Source organism: Lithobates pipiens, unplaced genomic scaffold (genome assembly GCF_037356315.1).
Source record: "Lithobates pipiens isolate NorthernLeopardFrog02 unplaced genomic scaffold, aLitPip1_a1.2 Scaffold_18, whole genome shotgun sequence".
NCBI lineage: Eukaryota > Metazoa > Chordata > Amphibia > Anura > Ranidae > Lithobates > Lithobates pipiens.
The window spans coordinates 457,136,220-457,159,138 of record NW_027507758.1 but is presented as its reverse complement, the minus strand read 5'-3'; the positions used below and the strand labels follow the sequence as shown (position 1 = coordinate 457,159,138).

The 22,919-nt window shown below is 43.3% G+C and overlaps 1 long non-coding RNA gene across 1 annotated transcript in view; it reads right to left on the bottom strand.

The window, feature by feature from the left end:
* LOC143990209 (uncharacterized) overlaps positions 1-22,282 on the bottom strand; it is a 29,640-nt gene extending 7,358 nt beyond the window's left edge. The window contains exons 1-2 of the long non-coding RNA XR_013277217.1: positions 22,107-22,282; positions 18,976-19,187 (exon numbers count right to left, since the gene is read on the bottom strand). This is a non-coding gene — a long non-coding RNA (uncharacterized LOC143990209). The remainder of the gene's footprint in view (positions 1-18,975; positions 19,188-22,106) is intronic.
* Positions 22,283-22,919: the final 637 nt, after the last annotated feature.

The window sequence follows — 22,919 nt, the reverse complement described above, 5'->3', positions numbered from 1 at the left end:
TTCATAAAATAAGGGGTCAGTAAAGCCAAGAGAGATGGGGTCCATCATCTGGGGATAATTCCTGAAAATCATCAGGATTATTCTCCTGGAGCTTCCGCAACAAAGGCATATGACATATGACATAATTTGGTCACGATTAAGCAACTCATTTTTGGTCCAAGAACTCCCCTTCCCCCCTGTTCATGGACTGGACTTGGGTAAAAGCAATAAATCCAACACCAAGCCCAACAACAGCACAAGCTCTACGATGAGTATGTAACTGCAACATGGCTAATAAGCGAACGGCTGCTCGGAACGATCTGACAGAACGTACTGAAAATCAGAAAGGACCTGACAAGAACGAGCTGAAAATCTGAAACGACAGGACAAGCATGCACTGAAAATCAGAAGTGAACTATAAATAGAGTGCACTGAAAGACAGGAATAAACTGACAAGTACGCACTGAAGAACAGATACAAACCGACAAGCACAACCTAAAAAGCAGACAATGAACTGAAACGCAAGAGGCTGAAAAGGATCAATTGTCTCTCACCAAATTTCTACTAAGACGAGATGAGATTAGCAGAAGGAGCCCAAAGGGTGGCGCACTGGCTATTGAACTTCCTTTTTATCGGCCGTTGTACATCTTGTACGTCACTACTTTAGTAATTTTTGGCCAATATTTGTGTGACCGTGTGTATGCAAGACAAGTTGGAGCCAACATCCTTTGAACAAAAATCCACGGTTTTGTTGTCAGAAAATCCGATCGTGTGTGAGGCATTAAATTTTCCAGAAATTAGTGAGTTTGAGAGAGATTTGGTGATCTGCTCACTGTTCTCTTTGCTAGAGGCTCTGACATAAGGAACCAAAGCCACACTTCTGCTAAGATGGCTGCATACACATAGAGAAAAAGTGCAAAACAAAGCATGGTAAGTCAGTGGCCCATATTAACCCTTGCAGCACTGGAAATTTACATCTGCAGGGTATTGGGGTAGGAAGGAAATTGAGATTTTATTGAACAGAGCAACCACCAGAGACACTTCACATTCAGTGAAAGTGCCATTCCTTGTGCTGATTAAAAAAAAAAAAAAAAATAACAAAATGTTTATGCTTTAATAAAGTTGACAAAAAATTTGACTAGCATATAACCAGAATATTTCTAATATCTAAACTTGATGGTCTATGGCTTATGCATTATATTTGAGAACCATCGCCACATTTTATTTAATTCATCTATTTTAAAGGCCTTTTAACATTTGTCATCTTTTGTGACTTTTTTGTTTTATCATTTTACCGCATGTCTTCCATATAATAACATTTATAATGAATAAGAAGAGCTAAAATAAAGAGGAAAATGGATAATAATTCTTTCAAGGGTAATAAAGAAAAACCTTAGCTGAGTTAAAATCAGCCACAGGAGGCTGCATTTCTGGGTCATTTTTCAACTTGCTTGGGGCAAATGAAGATTAAGTCATTCTTAAACCTTCTACTCAGCAGAAAGGTGTAATCCATCTAAACTTCAGGTAACTTATAAATGTCGAGAGTTAGATGGCAGCTCATTCTATTAGTGGATAATGTGCTCCGGCTTCTTACACTTTGGACTTCCCTATGCCTTTGATAATGTCATAGACAGTAGATTTATATCCCATAAACATCCTTTGCTAAGAGACTTTTGTTGAAGAATAATTTTCTACATAACACACATGAAAGTTATCGCTAAAATGGCTTAATTCCATCTCAAAAATATAAACAGTTCTGGCTTATTGGATTGAATAATGAGACACATAATGTATTGTTATCGTATACTTTTAACTATTAGCAAAGTATTAACATAGAAATAAATTACTGTTCCAGATATTATTAAACAGTTAAAAGTTATGTTGGATTTTTCAGTACGGCAATGTGCACTACAAATGTCATTTTATCTTTTACTGTTGTTATGGTAGTAGAACGAAGAATGATTTCAAATGCTTTTTGTAAGAAAATTGCAAATTGATTACTGTCACTGTACTTTGCACCACATCATTTTTCCTTAGACTGCTTTAATTTATAAGTATATTGGTCTCTGTACAATCAATACTAGAGATTTACATATACATTACCATTGCATTAAAAAAAGTATTGTATCAGGCAGCCATCAATAGATTTATTTAAAGATTTGTAAAATGACAGGGGGGGGGGCTGGCATTCCCAGACCACCACAAATATTTTATTGTGACTCCATTAGTCACTGCATTTTGAGGGCTTGTTCAGGATAGCTCCAACTTAGCTTGGGCCACTGAGGATTAAATTCTGGACCCTGTGGTATGGGCCAAGTGCCGTATTAAAATTCTCTCAGACATTACCTCAGACCTCTCAATATTTGTCATTGTCCCATGCTTTCAGGGCTTAGTTCCCAACAGGCAAGAGGCAACTTGTGCAATCTGACTTGGAGCGGATTTAGCACTTTGACTGTATGGAAAAACCCACCTCCGTGCTATACACACATCTCCTCCGAGTCTCATCTCCTGTTCCCAGAGCTGGACTCCAAGGACTGGGGGGATGCGTGGGACTTCCCATTTAAAATACTTGTTTGCTTAAGAGACCACTTCATTCAATACAAGATTGTCCATAGGGCATATCTCACTTCTGCTCAGGTGCACAAGATGAGGTCTTCTCTCTCCCTGAAGTGCTGGCGTTGTTACCATGCTCCCAGGGACTACATTTACATCTTCTGGTCCTGCCTGGTAATTACAGTTTTTGTGGTCACAAATCCTTATGGAGGTGAATGAACTACTAAGTATCTCTATCGTTCCATCCCCAAGAATATGCCTGCTGGGGTTGGTGGAGGACCTGGTGCCCAGGGTGTCCGAGATAACCTTTTTGGGTCTCTTGTTGTTCTATACCATGAAATCCATGGTCCTTTGCTGGAAGCAAAAGACTCCTCCCTCTATATGTCTATGGGAAACACTTGTAAATAATGTGACACCCTTGTACAAGGACACCTATATACATAAAGGCTGTCTGAAAAAATATGACAGAGTCTGGACTAAGTGGTTAGCAGAACTCTACCACTGCAGCGGAATAGGAATCCTTCCTAATATCTGATGACCTCCCTTGAGGTCCTAATAGATCAGTCCTTGATAACACAATAATTCAGGTGAGCTAGTTCAATATCAGCCCACCCTTGGAGCATGAACCAGGCCAACTCATTGATGATGATATACTATGGTATTTGTAAATAATCTAATATTTCTTGGTACCATAATCCTTCCTTGTGACCCCTGCACAGGTCCCTTGCCTGATAATAGCCAGATGATTTTTTAATATTTTTAAATTGAGCATGCAATATAATAAATATTAATTACTAGGCGGAAATGCACTGGACTAATGAACACTGGAAGGCCAGAGAGTTCAGCAGTTGTACCCCTATCTGCCAATGCAGATCCCATGGTGCCATTGCTTCTGGTAATGTTAATAAAGCTAATGGTTCCAAAGTGTAAGGTTGCCTAGCTTAGTAAATATGGTGAGGTCTTGGTAACTTTGGATAGTTAATCTTTTTAAAACAAATTTTAATACTGTATGGTTTAAATCAACGCAACTTTACTGGTTTACTAAGCTAGATGCACGTTGCATATTATTTATTCAGCAAATCTTCCCTATTCCAAGGAATATGAAAACAACAAAACAAATGTGTCTATGTAATAATGTCTGCTTAGGGGTGAGAAAATGGGGGTTATTTACGAAAGGCAAATCTACTTTGCACTGCAAGTGCACTTGAAAGTGCACTGGAAGTGCAGTCATTCTATATTTAAGGGGTAGATCTGAAATGAGTGGAAGCTCTGCCGATTTTATCATCCAATCATGTGCAAGCTAAAATGCTGTTTCTTATTTTCCTTGCATGTCCCCCTCGGATCTACAGCAACTTTACTTCCAAGTGCACTTTCAGTGCACTTTCAAGTGAACTTGCAGTGCAAAGTGGATTTTCCTTTGATCCATGGGGCTTTCAATGAACCCATCATAATGTCAGAAAAGTTGCAAACTTAAAAGCAAACTCCACTGTGGGGATAAATGGGGATAAATCTTGAAAATGATGCCCATCTTCGAGGCCAACAAGCAAGGTATTTTTAACCACTTGCCTACCAGGCACTGACACCCCTTTACTACCCAAGCCATTTTTCAGCTTTCAGCGCTGTTGCACTTTGAATGACAATTGCGTGGTTATGCTACACTGTACCCAAACAAATTTTTTATAATTTTCTTCACGCAAATAGACCAAAAATTTTGAAAAAAAAATATTTTTTTACCTTTTTCTGTCAGTAAATTTTGTAACTAAGTAATTTTTCACCTTCACTGATGTGCGCTAATGAGGCGGCACTGATAGGCACTGATAGGTTGAACTGGTGGGCATTAATGAGGTGGCACTTATGGGTACTGATGAGGTGCACTGATGAGGAGGCACTAATATGCTGCACTTATGGGCACTGATAGTTAGCACTGATGAGCACTGATAGGCGGCACTGATGGGCACTGTTGGGTGGCACTGATGGGCACTGATAGGTGGCACTGGTGGGCACAGATAGGCAGCACGGATAGGCGGTACAGATGGGCACTGATGGGAATTGATGGGTAGCACTGATGGGCAACACTGATGGGTATTGATCGACAGCAGTGATGGGCATTGATGGGCAGCACTAATAGGTGGCACTGATTGCCAGCACTGACGGGCATCACTAATGGACACTGATTGGTGGCACTTATGGGCAGTGGTGGGCACTGATTGTTGCCGCTGGTGGGCACTATATGTTGGCATTGGTGGGCAATGGTGGGCACTGTTTTTGGCACTGTATTTATTGTAATCAGAGCACTGATGATCATTGTCCTGATTACATCCCTAGATGTCCCCCTGTGAGGAGATGAGGCTGATTGGCGAGGAGAGCCGATTACCGGCATCTCCTTGTTTACATGTGACCGGCTGTCGTTGGTCAAGCCGATCACATGGTTAAAGAGCCACAGACATGGCTCTTTAACCAGATCAAGGTCGCACAGTGTCCTAGCAATACGCCACGAGAGCGGCCGTTCTGTTGACGGTGTTCATATGACGGCGTCCCAGAGCAAGATCTCTACCGCCCTGCTGTGATTTGATGGTGGGCGGGCAGCAAGCAGTTAAACAAAGGAAGGGAGGATACTGCCATTGGCATGTGAGACATGTACCATTGCCATACAACCAATAGAGGCTCCTAATTTTAATGCAACTTTGAGGGTAACATAAGGAAAAAACAAATAATTTTGAGCTTAAGGAAATTCCTTTAAATTGTTTGTAGTGTTACAGAACAGTATAATGCTTACAGAAAACTTTGGTGACACCATATTCTGGCTTCACATATTTTGCATATGTAATAGATTTTTTACTTTTATATTATTGCTTAACTGAAAATTCATCAAACTTAATGGATTTTTAATACATTTTCATTAGGTTTTTTAAGTTTAAAAAAAAAAAAAAAAAACAACAGAATACAAATCAAAGTTTCTACTAAGGACAATCATACAAACTATTTCAAATACAGCAGCTGCATTATAATCAACTGTATTTTTATTAATTTACATACAATACCCAAATATATGTTTCAGTTAAAGTAGAACTATAGGCACAACTTTTTTCATTTAAATACCTGTAATCAGATTTTTTTTTTACACCATCTGTGTCCCATTGTAGAGATTTCCCTTCACTTCCTGTCCATAGCCAAACAGGAAGTGAAAGGAAATCCTTGCAAATTAAGGGAATTCCTTGGAAACCCCCAGGTCACCAGAACTAGTGTCCTCATTAGAATATTTCCCCTCTATTACTTTTTTAGGAACAACTCAAAATTAAGAATTTCTTTTACTTTCACTTTTAAAAATAATTCTAAACAGGACAAGTAGATCGGGTGAATATCCTGGCACAATGGGGGCACAAACTGCAATAAAAACTGACAGGAGTTATAATCCCTCTCCACTCTATCCAAAATGAAAAAAAAAAGTTTTGCCTTTAGTTATATTTTAATCACTTACAGACCGGAAGATTTGGCTTCTTAATGACCTGGCCCTTTTTTGCGATACGGTGCTGTGTCTCTTTAACCAGTTTCCGACCAGCGCACACCGATGTACGTCGGCAGAATGGCACGGCCAGGCATATTGGTGTACAGGTACATCCAATCTTTAATGCCGCCCTGCCATCGCGAGCGCGCCGCCGCCGGCGTTCTCGCGTGCTGGTCGGGACCCCCGTGAGTCAGGTCACGTATCGGCCTAAACTGAGGGAAAAAATGTTTTTTATATATTTTTGGGGGATATTTATTGTAACAAAACGTAAAAAATAATGCATTTTTTTTCAAAATTGTCGCTCTATTTTGGTTTATAGCGCAAGAAATAAAAAACGCAGGAGTGATCAAATACCACCAAAAGAAAGCTCTATTTGTGAGAAAAAAAGGATGTCAATTTTGTTTGGGAGCCACGTCGCACGACCGCGCAATTGTCAGTTAAAGCGACGCAGTGCCGAAACGCAAAAAGTGGTTTGGTCTTTGACCAGCAAAATGGTCCGGTCTGTAAGTGGTTAACTAACAATTGTGCAGTCGTGCGGCACTGTACCCAAACAAAATTGACATCCTTTTCCCACAAATAGAGCTTTCATTTGGTGGTATTTAATCACTTCTGTGGTTTAAATTTTTTATGCTATAAACAAAAAAGGAGTGATAATTTTGAAAAAAAAAACTATATTTTTTACTTTTTGCCATAATAAATATCCCCAAAAATGTTTTTAAAAAAAACACATTTCTTCCTCAGTTTAGGCCAATATATATTAATCTATATATTTTTGGTAAAAAAAAATCGCAATAAGCGTATATTTGCACAAAATTTATAGCATCTACTATGGGAAAAATTTGTGGCATTTTTATTATGATTATTTTTACTAGTAATGGCAGTGATCTGCGATTTTTAGAGACATTACAGCGAACAGATTGGACACTTCTGAGACATTTTTTGGGACCATTGACACTTATACAGCGATCACTGTTATAAAAATGCACTGATTACTGTGTAAATGCCACTGGCAGGGAAGGGGTTAACACTATGGGGGCAATCAATGGGTTAAATGTGTGTTCCCTAGGGGTATTCTAACTGTGAGGGGATAGTACTGACTGGAGGAGGTGACATATAGTTGTTCCTACTTAGTAGAAACAAACAATATGTCTCTTCTCTCCTGACAGAACATGGATTTGTGTGCTTACACACACAAATCCCTGTTCCTGCTCTCGTGCATGTGATCGGGTTCCCTGCCCTACAGCCTTTTATCACCCTTAAAGGTACAGACGTACCCATATGGCAATTTGTGGGAACAAAACACTTTGCCTCCATATATATCGGTGTGAGTCAGTCGACAAGTGGTGGTTAATACAAAGTATAAAAAGCACCTTTAGCAGACCACAATGTAAAAGGGAGAGACTAGAAAGGCTTCATAAAGAAATTAAAATCATAATGCATTACTTTTTACATTGTTACATAGTTGGTAAGGTTAAATAAAGATATTGGTTCATTCAGTTCAACGTGTGTGTTTTCAATTTCCTTGTACATTTTATTTGCTAAAAACACACCTACATTTTTTATTTTATGTTTTCATTTTTTTCATTTATCCAAACTCCCCACTGACACCACTAACTATAGAAGGGAGTTCTACATCCTTACTGCTCTAACCGTAAACAGACCTTTATGCAGTTTCAGATTGAATTACCTCTCATTCAACTTCATTGCTGGGAAACATTTCTTCTTTAGAATCCTTAGGTTAAATGGTTTTCTCCCAATGATAGAGTGCCAATTTAAAGAATTGTACATTGGAATCATACCCCCTCCTATGCTTCTCTTCTCCACACAGTTTAATGTGTGTAACTGTTCATCATAACTGAGGTCCTCCAGCCCCATTATTAGCTTTGTTGCCTTTCTCTGGACATTCTTCCTGAGGATTGGTGACCAAAACTGGACTGCATACTGCATACAAGATCTGGCCAAACCAGAGTTTTGGGTTAGTGGTAGAATTATAGTTGTATATCTTGAATAAATACCCATTTTATGCATCATCATTTGTTAGCCTTGCCTGCTACAGCTTGGAATTGCATGCTATTGTTGTGCCTGTGACCTACTAGGACCCCCGGATCCCTTTTCATTTTCGATTTTCCTGGAGGTTCTCCTCCTAGTGAATAACTTGAATGCATATTCTTAGCTCCCAAGTGCATTACTTTACAGGTCAATATTACCTTACATTTTGCAAGTTTACAACTCATCTGTCATATACAATAGCTGCCCACCCTTCTATTTTAATTAGGTCTTCTTGTTTTCTCTAAAGTTGCTATATCTTGTTGTAAAGTTATTGCCCTGATTAGCTGTATATCATCAGCAAACACTGAGAATTAACTATTTATTACAACCTCACAAGTTAACAAGTTAAACAGAATTGGTCCCAGGACAGAGTCCTGGGGCACGTCACTCACAATGCCAAACAATTCAGAAAGTTTGCCATTAAATACTACTCTCTGGTGGAAACTCTAGCACATACTGTACAAGTTCCAGTCAGTGAACCGGCCTGTATACCCAATAATCCATGGGGTTCTCACTATAAAGAGTGTCCGCCTCAGCCCTGGACCCCAATAATATGGTTTACGTTCTGAATGGGACTGCTGCCTGCAACTGGGCCAATCTGGTATGGTTGAAGCAGGAGCCACTGAACTATCAAGTTCAGGACATGGGCCAGCAAAGCATGTGTGAAAACTTTCCCTGCTGAAGGTTGAACAGGAGGTTGGTGTCATTATCACACATAATCTTGCTTGACACAAGCTGAAATAGGGTCAGCCACCTCTCAGCCTGCCCCTGAAGAGCTGCCATATTCTCTGTGTGTTCGGTCTCACTGGTAAAATAGCTCCTATGCCACATGACAGCATTTTGCCTGGGCCATTACATAGGCTCTGGGTTTCTTGAGGAGAGACTAGGGGTTCTAAAGAGTCACCAAGAGGTGACTATTCTGTCATGACCACCAAGGTGCAGGACGCAGGACAACATCACCAGTAGGGATGAGCTTCGTGTTCGAGTCGAACATACGTTCGACTCGAACATCGGCTGTTCACCTGTTCGGCGAATTCCGAACGTTATGGGCTCATGATTGGCCAAGCATGCACTGTGACCCCGCATGCTTGGCCAATCACAGCGCCAGCAGTGAGGAGAGCCATGATTGGCCACAGGCAGGATGCCTGTGGCCAATCATAGCTCAGGCTGTGTAGTACACGCCCCACACTATATAAGGCCGCCAGCGCGGCGGCCTTGTGTAGTGTGTTGGTGTCTGAAGCAGTTAGTGGGTGTTCTGTGTACCTTCAACACAGTACACACCGATCGTTATCGGCCGATTTTCGATCTTGCTCTTCTGTAGTGGTTGTTGTCTGCTTGCCCTGACTGCAGTATACACCGCTATATTCACCTCACCTATATAGCTAGTGATCTATCTTTTATAATAGAGCTTGCAGTCAGTAGTGTTAGGAGCTTGTGCGTGCTGTCTGCGTGCTCTGTACCCAGTACACACCGCTATATCCACCTACATAGCTCTTCTCTATTTGAGCCCACTTGCCATCTGCAGGAGTTATTGGAAGTTGTGTGTGCCTCCAGCAAAGCACAGTATACATCTGTATATACCCCTTTATCTCTGGTGTTCTATAATAAAGGCATCTGCAGGAGTTAGTGGGTTTTTTGTGCCTCCAGCACAATATACACCTGTATCTAGCCTTTATTGCTGTTCTCTAATAGAGCCATCTGCAGGGCTTAGTGGGCGTTGTGTGACTCAATTACAGTATACCCCTTTATCTCTGGTGTTCTATAATAAAGGCATCTGCAGGAGTTAGTGGGTGTTGTGTGACTCCAGCACAATATACACCTGTATCTACAGTTTATTGCTGTTCTCTAATAGAGCCATCTGCAGGGCTTAGTGGGTGTTGTGTGACTCCATTACAGTATACCCCTTTATCTCTGGTGTTCTATAATAAAGGCATCTGCAGGAGTTAGGGGGTGTTGTGTGCCTCCAGCACAATATACACCTGTATCTACCCTTTATTGCTGTTCTCTAATAGAGCCATCTGCAGGGCTTAGTGGGTGTTGTGTGACTCCATTACAGTATACCCCTTTATCTCTGGTGTTCTATAATAAAGGCATCTGCAGGAGTTAGTGGGTGTTGTGTGCCTCCAGCACAATATACACTACCCAACTGCTGTTTTACCCAACTCCCTTCAGGCCATTACCATGTCTGGAAGGCCAGCAAGGAGAGGCAGACAGGCGCGAGCCAATAAAAGAGGGCAAGGAGGCTCTGTGTCTAGAGACAACAGTGCTGGTCGTGGACGCGGTGCATTGTCATCAGCACGTGGTCATGGGACACGCTTGTCCTTCTTTTAGGCAGCTGGACATGTTGAACCGCAACATGCCAACGACTTGGTAGAGTGGATGACCAAGCCCTCTTCATCCTCCTCATCCTCTCTCACCCAGTCTCAGGGTACTAGCAAAGCAGCTGCCAACGCATCGTCTTCCCTCCTCTCAATGTCATCATCAGTGACTCCTTCCCTAGACCCACCACGTCCTCCTGAGGAGTCTCCTGAACTCTTTGAGCACAGTGTTGGGTACATGCTCCAGGAGGATGCCCAGTGTTTTGTAGGCTCTGATGATGACACTCAGCTAGAGGAAGGCAGTAGCGTGAGCGCAGAGAGAGGGGATGCTCAAGGAGGACAGCAATCTGGCAGTCATGTTCCACAAGCTGCAGCATACTGCCAGGTTTGCTACAGCGATGAAGAGGGATGCGTGGGTGCCTGGTAGGAGAGAGGAGGAGGAGGAGGAGGAGGCACATGTCCAACGAGGCAGGATGCCCTCCGGGGGCCAGCTTAGGGGCAGCACACTGACTGAATCACACCGCAGAGCTCCGCCTGTGCAGGGCGCTGCCTCTGCGCATTATTCTAAAAGTTCTTTGGTGTGTGCCTTTTTCGAGACGAGTGCATCAGATCGCACCGCTGCTATTTGCAACATATGTCTCAAGCGTATCTCGTGTGGCCAAAACATCAGCCGCTTGGGCACCACATGCTTGACCAGACATATGTTAACCTGCCATGCAGCTCGTTGGCAAGCGTACCTCAAAGACCCACACCAAAGAACAAAGCGGACCTCTCCTTGCTCCTCATCAGCTGGCATCTCCAACCCCACTAGACCTTCAGTCCTCTCTAAAACCTGCTCTGAGAGGAATGAAGGTGTAGAATTAGGTGTGTCACAGCCAAGTGCTTCCGGGCACTCTGTTAGCAGTACACCCACGTCCGATTATAGCAGGCAAATGTCCCTGCCCCAGCTGCTGGACCGGCGAAAGAAGTTCACTCCCAGCCATCCACATGCCCAGCGGTTGAATGCTAGCTTGGCTAAATTGCTAGCACTTCAACTGCTGCCTTTTCAGTTGGTAGACTCGGCCCCCTTCCGTGAGTTTGTACAATGTGCGGTTCCTCAGTGGCAGGTCCCCAAACGCCACTTTTTCTCACGGAAGGCGATTTCGGCTCTCTACCGGCATGTGGAAGGCAATGTCCTTGCCTCGCTGGACAGGGCGGTCAGCGGTAAGGTGCATATTACCGCTGACTCATGGTCCAGCAGGCATGGACAGGGACATTACCTGTCTTTCACGGCCCATTGGGTCACTCTTCTGGCAGCTGGGAAGGATGCAGGACAAGGTGCAGTAGTGTTGGAGGTTGTTCCGCCACCACGCCTCCAAAATGCTACTATTGGTTATGACACACCTCTCTCCTCCACCCCCTCCTCTTCTTCTTCCTCCATGGCCTCTTCCAGTGCTCTGTTCTCAGAACCAGCGGTGCTCCGTAGGCGTTCCAGGGGCTATGCAAGTACGCAGGCAAAACAATGCCATGCCGTGCTTGCGCTGGTTTGTTTGGGGGACAGGAGCCACACTGGGGTGGATCTTTTGTCAGCTATGCAGGGGCAGGCCAAGAGGTGGTTGACGCCACGCCAGCTTAAGCCAGGAATGGTGGTTTGTGACAATGGCACCAACCTCCTCTCCGCCCTCCGACAGGGACAACTGACCCATGTGCCCTGTGTAGCTCACGTCCTTAACCTGGTGGTGCAGCGGTTCTTGGGCAGGTACCCCGGCTTACAGGATGTCCTGAAGCAGGCCAGGAAAGTCTGTGTGCATTTCCGCCGATCATTTAATGCCTGTGCTCGGCTGGCTGAGCTCCAAAAGGAGTTGAACCTGCCCAATAACCGCCTTATATGTGACATGCCCACCAGGTGGAACTCAACGTTGGCCATGCTGCAGCGGCTGCACACACAGCAGAGGGCTATCAATGAGTACCTGTGCGACTACGGCACCAGCACAGGGTCAGGGGAGCTCGGTTTTTTCTCACCACGCCAGTGGGGCATGATCAGGGATGCATGCACTGTCCTGTCACCGTTTGAGGCGGCCACAAGGATGGTGAGCAGTGACAGTGCATGCATCAGTGACACTGTACCTCTTGTCCACCTCTTGGAGCATACGCTGCGTGGAATAATGGACAGGGCACTTGGGGCAGAACAGAGGCCTCTCAAGGCCCCCTTTATCCAGACAGTGTTCCTGCTGCGCCACCCATCACACAGGAAGAGGATGAGGAGGAGGAAGAGGAGGAGGAGGATGATTGTGTCAGCATGGAGGTGGAGGCTGGCACTCAGCATCAGCAGCAGCAGCAGCAGCAGCAGCAGTCTTGTAGGGATGATTTACAGTCCCAAGAAACACGTGGACTTGTACGTGGCTGGGAGGAGGTAGCTGCGGATCATGTTGTCCTTAGTGACCCAGAAGACTCCGGACCGAATGCCTCAGCTAACCTACGCTGCATGGCCTCCCTGATCCTGCAAAGCCTGCGGAAGGATCCTCGTATTCTTCGGATCAAGGAGAGGGACCATTACTGGCTGGCCACTCTCCTTGATCCACGGTACAAGGGTAAGGTTGCCGACCTTATCTTATATTTTTAGTCCGCAGCCCCAAGGTATGATCGGTTCCAGCAACCATCGCCAGCGTCTGATTTACATGGTGCAGGAATACCTAGGGGCAAGGTCAGACTTGGACACCTTTCCCAACGAAAATCCTCTGGCTTACTGGGTCTTGAGGATGGATCACTGGCCAGAGCTTGCACAGTATGCAATTGAGCTACTGGCCTGTCCTGCATCCAGCGTTCTTTCGGAACGCACCTTCAGTGCTGCTGGTGGCTTTGTTACCGATCACAGGGTGCGCCTGTCCACCGAATCAGTTTATCGACTGACCTTCATCAAGATGAATCAGTCTTGGATCATCCACAGCTACCAAGCACCTGAAGCTGATGTAACCGAATAATTTCTTTTTGAAATATCACATCCCTTCAAGACTGCCTATGCTGATGCTGGGTGACTGTCCTGTTATATTGATTGTCTATCCTCTGCCTCCTCCGCTGATATGTTGGAAGAACATTTCTGGTTCTGGGTGATGCCATCAGCCCAATTTTTCTGCCCCTGTTTAACAGGGGCGTTTAATTACAATTTTTGATGCAATGCTTTGCAGCAGGGCTAATTCCTGCAATAAAACTAGAGTATATGGGAGAGGTTGCAGTGTCGTGGCACCAGCACCAGTGCCTAAGGCCCAATTTTTCTGCTCCTGTTTAACAGGGGCGTTTAAGTACAAATTTTGATGCAATGCTTTGCAGCAGGGCTAATTCCTGCAATAAAACTAGAGTATATGGGAGAGGTTGCAGTGTCGTGGCACCAGCACCAGTGCCTAAGGCCCAATTTTTCTGCCCCTGTTTAACAGGGGCGTTTAATTACAATTTTTGATGCAATGCTTTGCAGCAGGGCTAATTCCTGCAATAAAACTAGAGTATATGGGAGAGGTTGCAGTGTGGTGGCACCAGCACCAGTGCCTAAAGCCCAATTTTTCTGCCCCTGTTTAACAGGGACATGTAATTACAATTCTTGATATAATATTTCACAGGAGGGCCCGTTCCTGTGCCCACCCAGAGTAACTGTGAGGACTTATAGTGTTGTGGCACCAGCACCACAACCACCAAAGGTCAATTTTTCTACCACTGTTCAACAATGGCATGTAATTACAATTCTTGATATAATCGTTCACAGCAGGGCGCTCCAGCGCCCACCAAGAGTCACTTTGAGGGCTTACAATGTTGTGGCAAAACCAACACCTTGTTTCGCCATTTCTGCAGAGCATATAGGGCAGGCCCCTACTTTCAAACATCCAACTTACAAACATCTCCTACGTGCAAACGGAAGGAGACAACAGCAAGTGAGATGAAAAAAGATGGACGACAAAACAAATTATACAGGGGTGATAACCCTTCCCTATGTTTTCCAAAAAGCTTAAAAATAGTTTTTTTGACTGGAGCTACACTTTAAAAATATACCAGTTGAAAATTACAAACAGATTCAACTTAACACAACAAACCTACACAGTCCCTGTCTTGTTTGCACCGCCTGTATACTGCTGTTCTGAGTATATAGGGCCTGGGGGCCACACGCATTTCCTTTTTTTAATATGGGTACGGGGTTCCCCTTAATATGCGTACAAGACCCAAAGGGGCTGGTAATGGGCAGGGAGGGCTACCCATGCCATTTTTCTCAATGGTTTTCAACCATATTGCAGGAACCAGATATAACATTAAATCCGCAAGCAGTTTTCAATGATGTTATTTCTGTTTAATGTCATTTTGTGCAGGGACTGTTCTAAACACGGGAAACACGTGGCACTTCACAGGCATACTACAGACACCCCCCAGGCACCATATTTAAAGGAATATTTCACTTTATTTTTCACTTTAATCGTCATTAAAATCAGTGCTCCTGCCAAAACGGCCATTTTTAAAAACATTTTAGGCATTGACCCATGTCCACTGGGGCAGGAGCCAGGTCCCCAAACCCTTTTTAGGACAGTATCTTGCATATTAGCCGTTAAAATTAGCACTTTTAATTTCGAACGTTCGAGGCCCATAGACGTCAATGGGGTTCTAAAGTTCGTACAAATTTGGGGTCCGTTCGAAAGTTCTGGTGCGAACCGAACCGGGGAGTGTTCAGCTCACCCCTAATCACCAGCTTCAATGCTGTGCTCCATACCACATTCATCCCAATCACCCAATTTACTCAGTGAGCCTTAAAGGTAATGTAACTTCCTACCCTACTTGATAAGCCTCTCAAACTCCTTGTCAGATTTCCCTCACTCTCACTTGTGGCCACAGATGTTGGAGTGGATGCAGATGGAGGAACAGGGAGGGGTGAGGGATTTTATCTTATGACCAGTATCTTTGAAGTGCTGCAACTGCTGAGTATTTTGGTGCAGATTCATGACTCTCCTTATGCCTGTGGTATCCAAATAACTGGTACTGACATGCTGCAGGCAGAGGCTACAGACTACAATACAGCTGTCAGAAGCAGATAAGTGAAAAATTAGCCTAGACTTCTGAGCTATAGTATGTGGTGTGGCCTTGAGAACAGCACCAGCCTTGTTTCAGTGCTATGCAAGCCACCCCTACTTCTGGATGAAAAAAAACAACACAAAATACTAGCGCTTTAAAAGATACTGGTGTGTCCTTTTCAGTTCAGTCTGTATTGTTCATTAAAATAGATTCAAAACAGTTTTTATAAAAGCAAGATGTTTTTAAAAAAGTTATCTGAGAAAACAGTACTTGGAATTTGCTGAAGATCCAGAAAGGTTGCTTGCTGTCCTTAGCCACTTGGGATCCGCGCTATTGCAAAATGACGGCAATAGCGCGGACCCACATTTTCGGGACTACGTCTATTGACGTAGTCCCGGTTACGAGCGGCCTGCGCGCCCCCTGAGGGGCGCGCGCGGCGCGCTCTGTGATCGGCGAGTCCGTGAGACTCGCCTGATCACCGATCCGTGTAAGGGGTCGATCCCGACCCCTTATCACGTGATCAGCTGTCAGCCAATGACAGCTGATCATGTGATAAAACGGAGCCGGTAATCGGCTAGTATTCCTCCTCGCGCTGACAGCGCGAGGAGAAAAAAAAAAGCCGATCGCCGGCGGCCGTGTTCGGGACATCAGTCCCGATCACGGCCAGCAATTTAAACGGACACCTGCCCCCTGCCAGTGCCCACCTGCCACCCGCAGTGCCATCCTGAAATAAAGTAAGTGCCCCCCTGTCAGTGCCACCCAGCAGTGCCCATAGTGCCCACAGTGCCACCCAGCAGTGCCCACAGTGCCACCCACAGTGCCACCCAGCAGTGCCACCCACAGTGCCACCCACAGTGCCACCCAAAATCTGCCTCAGGTGCTGCACCCCAGTGCCGCCCATCAGTGCCCAGCAGTGCCGCCCATCAGTGCCCAGCAGTGCCGCCCATCAGTGCCCAGCAGTGCCACCTATCAGAGCCACCTATCAGTGCCACCTATCAGTGCCCATCAGTCCCATCTATCTGTGGTACCTATCAGTGCCCATCCGTGCCACCCATCCGTGCCACTTATCCGTGCCACCCATCCGTGCCATCTTATCTGTGCCCATCTTTGCCCATCAGTGCCGCCTTATCTGTGCCCATCGGTGCCGCCTTATCTGTGCCTATTAGTGCCGCCTTAACTATGCCTATCAGTGCCCACCAGTGCAGCCTATCAGTGCCCACCAATGCAGCCCATCAGTGCCCACCAATGCAGCCCATCAGTGCCCACCAATGCAGCCTATCAGTGCCGCCTAATCAGCGCACTTCAATGAAGGAGAAAAATGACCCGTTTGCAAAATTTTATAACAAACTATTAAAACATGATTTTTTTTTTTTGCATCTTTTTTTGTTTGTTTAGCAAAAAATAAAACTCCGAGCTGTAACTAAATACCACCAAAAGAAAGCTCTATTTGTGGGAAAAAAATGATAAAAAATTCATTTGGGTACAGTGTTGTATGACCGCGTAATTGTCACTCAAAGTGCATCAGCGCTGAAAGCTGAAAATTGGTCTGGGACTGAGGGGGGTTTAAGTGCCCAGTAAGCAAGTGGTTAGAGGATAAGGGATGTATGTGCACAATCACCTGCGGCAGCTGCTTCTTTAGAGTGAAGTCATCTCATGAATAGGATACCAATAAAGGAATATATAGAAGAGCGCCAAATCAGTAAAAAGTGCATTTATTTTATACAATTAATAAAAGTCTCACTTACATCCATAATTATTATTGTCCTCCGTTTGATAGTCAAATCACTGTTCCCTTTCGCTGGTGCTGTTACTGGATGAATCCTCCTCCACAGCGCACTAGGGGAAGCTCTGCTGTGTTCTGTGGTGCACAGAGAATCAGACTGGCTTGCGGACAGCGTGTGACATCAGCTGGGGGGGTACCCAAAAGCACAACGCGTTTCTGAGCTTGCGCAAGCCTCGTTCGGGCTTGCGCGCTCCTTTCTCAAGTGCAGGTATCTGCAGATACCTGCACTTGAGAAAGGAGCGCGCAAGCCCGAACGAGGCTTGCGCAAGCTCAGAAACGCGTTGTGCTTTTGGGTACCCCCCCAGCTGATGTCACACGCTGTCCGCAAGCCAGTCTGATTCTCTGTGCACCACAGAACACAGCAGAGCTTCCCCTAGTGCGCTGTGGAGGAGGATTCATCCAGTAACAGCACCAGCGAAAGGGAACAGTGATTTGACTATCAAACGGAGGACAATAATAATTATGGATGTAAGTGAGACTTTTATTAATTGTATAAAATAAATGCACTTTTTACTGATTTGGCGCTCTTCTATATATTCCTTTATTACTTCTGGATGAAAGTCTTTGCTTTGCTGCTTATCTGCCTTTTTCTCACTTTCATACTATGCAGTATCTTGTACACAGATACAGTCTGCCACCTCATCATCCCCATCCTTCTTAGCACTCAAGTCCAACTCCAGCTGCAGGAACATTACTGGCAAAAATACAATAATAAATGTCTCTCTCCAAAAAATGAAACCTCAATATTATGCACACAATATTATGATAATATAGCACAATAAAACACAGTGAACACAAAGGAGGTAACCACTAATATATCACATCAAACTGCATCACACTGCAATTTACTGCAATGTAGCCCAATAAAGTAATGTAGAACACTGTATAGCACTATATAGCAGCAACTCTGTCCGTGCATACACACTGTCAGCACACTGTACACACAGACACATACAAGGCCAAAAGGCTCCTGGGAACCCTACATTTTATAGAGGGACCTGGAAGGCTGGATGGAAGGTTCCCTTTAAGCCATTTGACCACAGTTCAAAGGCCAGAAAGTGTAATTTTGATAATTTGATGCTATACCAGAAAATGGTCACATTAGTTTATTGTTTTACTAAACTGTGAATGACTTGGGCATGAATTGAACTCCAGGGATCCCTGGATACTAACCTTGCTATAATATTTGCTACAGTCAGAAACCATTCATTTAATGGTGGTATTATTACCACCAATAAATGCAGCTTCCAAAGGCCTTCGGTCAGTGCATTTCAAATTGCAATGGGCATCTGGGATGACAAAATTGTCCAAATATGGTTATGACCGTATTTGGTCAATGACATCAGCCAAGTTCCCCGTCATTGTTTTTACATTTTAGGTGTGTTAAGGAAACTGTCATTTGTTGCAAGAGTGTCAGTTGAACAGGATCATTGTATCATTGTGTCCACAGGTCATTGGGGCATCATTTATTATGGTTGACTATGGTTCTATGGCTGAACATTGTGACTGATGTACTGAAATATTTAAAGGGAAGCCCCTTAGGCAATCCATCTACACTTGATCCAATACTGAAAAAAAAGTTTTGCTATTACTTATACTTTAATTGTGCATAATGACTATATGGTATGAGCACTAGGGGTATGCAAAATTGATGAGCACTAGTGCTATGCAAAACAGTATTTCCCAAAGTAGGTTGTCTATATAAAGTAATGGTCAGTGTGTGGTCATCTTATAACTCAGTTTCTGTACCCAAAAATGGAACTCACCATACATTTGAGATTAAAATCATCTACTTCCAACAGATACTTGAATTCATTAAACTCACATCATCTTCATGCTATTGGCAAATATGGCACGGGTATATAGGGAGCAAGTCAACTGAGAAAATGTTCGCTTACAATCCCAGGTACAGGTTAGCATATGACATGACAAAAGATATTCCTATTGCAACTTCCTGCATCTGAAGGTAGTGGGAACCCTGAAACATAAATTGCATGTAAATATGTGCTGCAACAATTCCACACAAAATCATTCTATGACCGGCTTGATATTCCTTTCTCTTTCAAAAAGTCTTCATCTACTTTAATGCCCCAAACACGAGCAACATTACTGTATTGCTTCAAATAGGGCCCCTGTAGAGATAATTATGTTCTCAAGGATCACGATTAGTTCAATAGGTCCTTTTTACATATGGTGGTAAACTTGTAATGTGTGGCCTTAAATACTTCTCGTGTCCACTAGCATGTTCTGTTTGGGATCCTACCCAACCATAATAATTTACCTTCCTAGACGGTTGTGAGGTGATTATAAGCGGATAATATGCATATACTTTGTCATGGATCTAATATACTCAAGTTTTGTCAACTGTCTATGGAAGCTGACTTTGCATGGAAGAATGAATAATGCTTACAATAAATAGCCTGCTGAGAGTCTCAATTATAGTTAAGTATATAAATATCAAAGATAAAGGCTGCTTGTGCACCATTTAGCAGCCTTTATCTATAAGAGAAATCTAGAAAAGACAATATGTTTATTAATTTGACGCTCTGTAGTAAAACTTTTTTTTTCTCTATAAGTCACTTGCCTCAGTGTAGTAGTTTTGAAAATTACAGTATAAATTAATTGGAAACAAGTGTTCTCTGGCGTCTAGTTATTAAGACATTTTCTAACTTATCCATGCAGTGCATATTCAACCTGACAAGTCATGTAGTGATTAAAAATTGGTATGCCCCAACAACAGTGTCAGAATTAGGATCAGTGACTGGTTTAACTCTCACTGACAAGGCAAGCTTGGTGAGCAACTTGTTTCCCGTCAGTGGGGAATCTTCAGCCTGACTGCTTACTTCCAATAAACACTGACAACTCACATTATGGCAGCAGCTGAAAGTTTCCCAAATGTGTGTGGAAGTACCTTCACATCTTCTAAATACTGTATTTTAAATAGATGCATTAGTTCAAGCCAAAGAAAATGGTACATTTATATTTTACCACAGAAAAATAAAAACAGTTTTACAGATTTCAGTTGCAATATTTTGGGTATAGTGATGAAAGAAGATGTTTAATAGGTTTCTATGAATTGTTACACACTGATTATAGATATTTATTGTTAATTGTTTATTTACAATTTAGTGTTAGTATCTGAGCTACAAAAAGTGAATTGACCTGTCCAGAGTTATGAAGCTTGAAAACATAATCAGAATTAGGGTCTTTAACAAGTATCAGTAGCATAGATTAGTTACATATATAGGATGTGTAAACATGAAGCACAAAAGCCTTATCTCTTTAAAGCTGAACTTCAGGCATAGCTCCTCCCTTCCTCAAATGACCAGTGAGTTGGCTTAAAAAAGATAATCTAAAGCCCTGTACACACGGTTGGAGAATATGTCGGAATGCGTCTTATCAGATCGTGTTGTCAGATAATCCGACTGTGTGTGGTATGCATCGGACTGATTCCGTCCGAATCTCCGTCCGACCCAATTTTCCAACATGTTGGAAATATTTCCCGACCAACTGGACCGGTCGGACCTAATCCGATCATGTGTATAGCATTTTGATCGGACCAAGTGCGAAGCATGCTCAGATCAAATTCCTACATCAAAGCTATTGGCTACTAGCCTGAATGTAGTCCCATCGTAACGAAATTATGTCATCACGTTCTGAAAGATCGGATTTTTCGCCAACTTGGCCCAACCGTGTGTATGCAACAGTTTCGGACACAATCCGTCGGACTAAATCCGACGGACAAAATCCGACGGATTTGGTTGGCAAAATCTCAGACCGTGTGTACAGGGGCTAAGGCTGGCCTTAGATGATACATTTTTCTTTTCTGTTTCTTTTTCATCCATATTTTTTTTTTTTGCAGTAAATGTATGCACAGATAAACAGTTATCAACAAGGAATGTCCATAATACTCACCTACATCCATGGTTATGTGACGTTTCGGTTCCAAAGCCATTCCTCTGTTCTACTTCACTTCAAAGTAGGGTCCTTCTTCAGGTGTCCATATTGGTACCTGAGTAATGTAGACTTGAATGTCCCTATTAGCTATATCCAGTGGCAAAGTCTTCTCAGGATCCATAAGACTGCAGTGGGGTGATGACATCACAAAAAGGCCACCAGTCACCGCAGATACTAAAGTGGTTCTAAAGGCTCAAGGTTTTTTACCTTTATGCATTCTATGCATAAAGGTAAAAAACCTTCTCTGTGCTGCATTGGCTCCCACTGCTGTCAATCGCAGCCAGTGAGCCAATGAGAAGAGAGAGGGGGCAGGGCCGAACCACTGCTCTGTGTGTGAATGGAAATGCAGAGCCGTGGCTTGGTAATGAGCCTGCTTGAGTGCCACATTGCAAGCTGCTTGCTCTGAGGGCACTTGGCAGGAGGGAGGGGCAAGGAGCACCAGCGGGGGACCCAGGAAGAGCATTGGGGCTGCTCTATGCAAAGCCACTGCACAGAGCAGGTGAGTATGACAGGAACTTTTAAATGTTTTGAATGCATTCATAAAACATTAACTGGTATATTTTATATCTTCCTGGGATTCAGCCTTTGAATAAAGCTTCTTATGGCTTTCTTCCATCATTTCCCTTTGTTATAAATTAAATTAAGTCTTGCTTTTTTTGGTGAATTCATATAACAAATATTTAAACAATGCTTCATAATTTCATAACTCCTGATTTGCAGTTTTCTTCCAGCAACACATTGGTGGCAAAGGGAGATCTTTGCTTATTCATAAGCATTTCTAAGAGTTTTTATACACATGATGAGGTATACCATACAACCATGTAATATTTCTCATATTACAATTGTTAAACATAATCCTGAAAGTTTCTCATATAAAACAGACAATCAGTAATGCACAGTAACATATTTAACTTGCAGTTTAGTAATCAGACAGTAGTACCTCTTGACTTATTATAGAACTATTCAAGCTCATTTTTTGATGTGAGAGCCAGACGAAAATTTCTTGACTGCTATTATTCCCTTTTTAATGTAGGCTTTTTGTGTGTCCTTTTACTTCTTTAAAAGAAGATCCATTCCTCATTCTGTGAAGTCCATAGTTAAAGACAGTACAACAGCATCAGGAATACTAAAAATAATAATAATGACAACAATGAAACAGAGACACAGGGGGTATTGGAGTTTTCACTTAACCTGAATAGACACACACTGCACCATCGGCCTCCTACTGTTGTAACTTACAAACAATGTCTCACAATTATTGACCCCACCAATAATTCTGTTACTACTATTCATGCTGTGCAACCTCCGTCGGTTTAGGTATTGTTAAATCAAAACTCCAGAGAACTGAAAAAACTGCCCTAACACTGGAGCTACCACACACTGCAAAGGTTAAGTGGTAGTTTTTGCCTAGGGCACCAGTAAAAAGCATTTTTACATATCCTTTCCCTCACTCCAGTAGGCTCCTCCTTCTGTTTGACCAGTCCAACAATACCTTTTCCTTTCAGCTCTCCATCTGGTGGACAGTCTTGCACTGAAAATTAATGCTGATGGCCCATCCACAATTTAGAGCATCAAAAAAATAGTTGCAGGCATATGGCCAGTAAAGGATAAGATAAGTAAAAGTGATTTTCCTGATACCCTTGGCAAAAGCAGCATTCAACCTATGATAGGGGGAGCCCACTGCAAGGGTAGTTTTTCATTTCCCCATGGTTCAGCTTTATAGTCAGGCAAAAGCTCAAGCAACTGAGGGGGT